Here is a 2199-nt window from a genome sequence, read left to right as displayed (position 1 = left end):
GAATAAAGATTTTTCGCGTTTTTATTTTTTGTTCGAGTTAAAAAAGGTGAATATTTTTTATAAAATAAAGTTATACTTTAAAAACACAATTGAATATTTCTTTATGTACAATCAATTGTAAATATTATAGTTGAAGGAATGTAAATTCGAAAAATTGGTGATTTTGAAAAATTAACGACGGAGCCAGGAATCGAACCTGGCGTCTAGAGTTGCTTGACCGGAGCCTTACTCCTATGAGCCTATGAGATTTTGATGAAATAATATCTGTGCATTGAAGATATTAAAGAAATGAAATAACATGGAATTTTGAAAAAGGTACGCCAAGGCGGTACGTCGGAGCGTAACACCGCCCTGACTCTGTTGTCGTTAATTTCTCTCATCACCTTTAAACATTATACTTGTTGGCAATTTAACCACAAACATCATTCCATATTCTGTATTCTATTCTTCCGCATCACGGAAGTTGGGAAATCTTTCTCTCATAATTTGTTGTCGAATTCGTTGAGCCAAAGCGCGTGGTCCTCGTCTGGTGTATTCTTCATCTTGATCCATCGGATCAACATCATTCTCTACGGGATGAGCTATCGGTGCTAGTTGTTCGTCATCTTCATTGTTTAATCGTAGTTGCACTCTCATGTTGTGCAGTACTGCACACGCATTATCAATTTTTGCTGCGAACGCTGGTTCGTACATCAAGACTTGCTGGTATGACAAGCATCTCCATACAGATTTAAAAACTCCAAAAAACCGCTCGACGACGCTTCTAGCCTTACATAGTTGTTGTGTATATTGATGTTGTCGCGTATCTTCAGAAAAATTGGCCAGAGGTGTTGACAGCCAAGGCTCCAATGGATATCCAGCATCACCTGATGGAAAATATATTGATTTAGAAAAAAGTAGACTAAATATAATATGCATATTATGTATATAAAACTCAAACTGAACCTATGCTGCTTTGCTGAACAGTGAAAAATATTTTCGCTTTGACTGCGCTTAAGGTGTTAACCAAGATTCATCACAGCTTCTTGAGGCAGGCGAAAAAGGCTGAGAAACTCTTCTCGTGGTAGCTGAAACGGATTCTGAGCATCTCTCAGTCGCCTTCTTTCCACACGACGTTCGAGTCGACGTAATCTTTCCTCAAGAACGAATACATCCCAAGCAAGGTATTCGATAGCCATGATCCTTTGAGATTGAAGATAATCAAAGAAACAGCGTAAATAATAGACTTAATAGTAGAAATGAATTATTAATGAAATTAATGAATAATTATATTTGTGGAAGCAACTTTGTGGGTTCTTTGGAGCAATACTACAATTTATAGGTTATGTTATTCTTTTTTGGAAAATAATAAAATCTATTCTACAATTTTTTCTGAAGTCAATCTGCATTGATAATTCCTAATTACTGGAAAATTCAACTTACTTATTGGTTATTTCAAACGGCGTAATTATTTTTTACTTTCGGAGCACTTTTCGAAGCACTTTCTCGGAGTCGAGAAAAATATGGGAAACGCACACCACTCCTCTAACTCGTGTGCAAAGTGTCGTTATCATGGTCGTTATAGCGTACCGAGGGGGTCTCTGAGCCTCGCTATCCGCTCGCACCGTAACGACATCATAACGACACTTTTCGTTACTAATAACGACAAAACTCGCTAAGAATAGTGTACAGAATCGCATTTGTCGTTATAATAGCGACGCGGTCGGTAGCATAACGAAACTTGTCGTTATGAGTCCATAACGACAGCATAACGAGTTACAGAATCGCGCTACAGGAGCAAGTGAGGATAACGAAGAAAAGTGGCGATTACTTCTTGAACAACAGAATCGTAATTTTCTCGCGTTATTACAAGTGATGAAAACTCCTTCAGTGAATAATAATAATTATGTGTGTCTACCGGAGTTTGATCCTGATAAACCAGAAGTGAATGCGAGATCATGGATAACAACCGCGGATATTTGTATGGCCGATCAACCATTGCAAGGTGCATCCTTAATGATTGTGCTGAGTCGTGCCATGAGGGGACAGGCTTCGGCATGGCTGTTGCAGGTATCATATGCCGGGATAACGTGGATTGAATTTAAAGAATTGTTCGTATCAAGGTATGATTGTCCGGAGACTTCTGCTGCATTCTTGATAAATTTATCCAGCAGTAAACCTAAAGAAGGTGAGTGTATAGCGTCATATGCTGTATCGTTA

At 38.3% G+C, this 2199-nt stretch overlaps 1 long non-coding RNA gene across 1 annotated transcript; it reads right to left on the bottom strand.

The window, feature by feature from the left end:
• Positions 1-494: 494 nt before the first annotated feature.
• LOC124301674 (uncharacterized) lies at positions 495-1291 on the bottom strand. The gene is made up of 2 exons (XR_006907531.1): positions 946-1291; positions 495-866 (listed from the first exon to the last, which is right to left on the bottom strand). It is a non-coding gene; the product is annotated as an uncharacterized LOC124301674 (long non-coding RNA).
• Positions 1292-2199: the final 908 nt, after the last annotated feature.

The sequence above is a fragment of the Neodiprion virginianus genome, chromosome 3 (genome assembly GCF_021901495.1).
Source record: "Neodiprion virginianus isolate iyNeoVirg1 chromosome 3, iyNeoVirg1.1, whole genome shotgun sequence".
NCBI lineage: Eukaryota > Metazoa > Arthropoda > Insecta > Hymenoptera > Diprionidae > Neodiprion > Neodiprion virginianus.
Note: the sequence above shows the minus strand (reverse complement) of the source record. Positions and strands in the feature narration are given on the sequence as shown.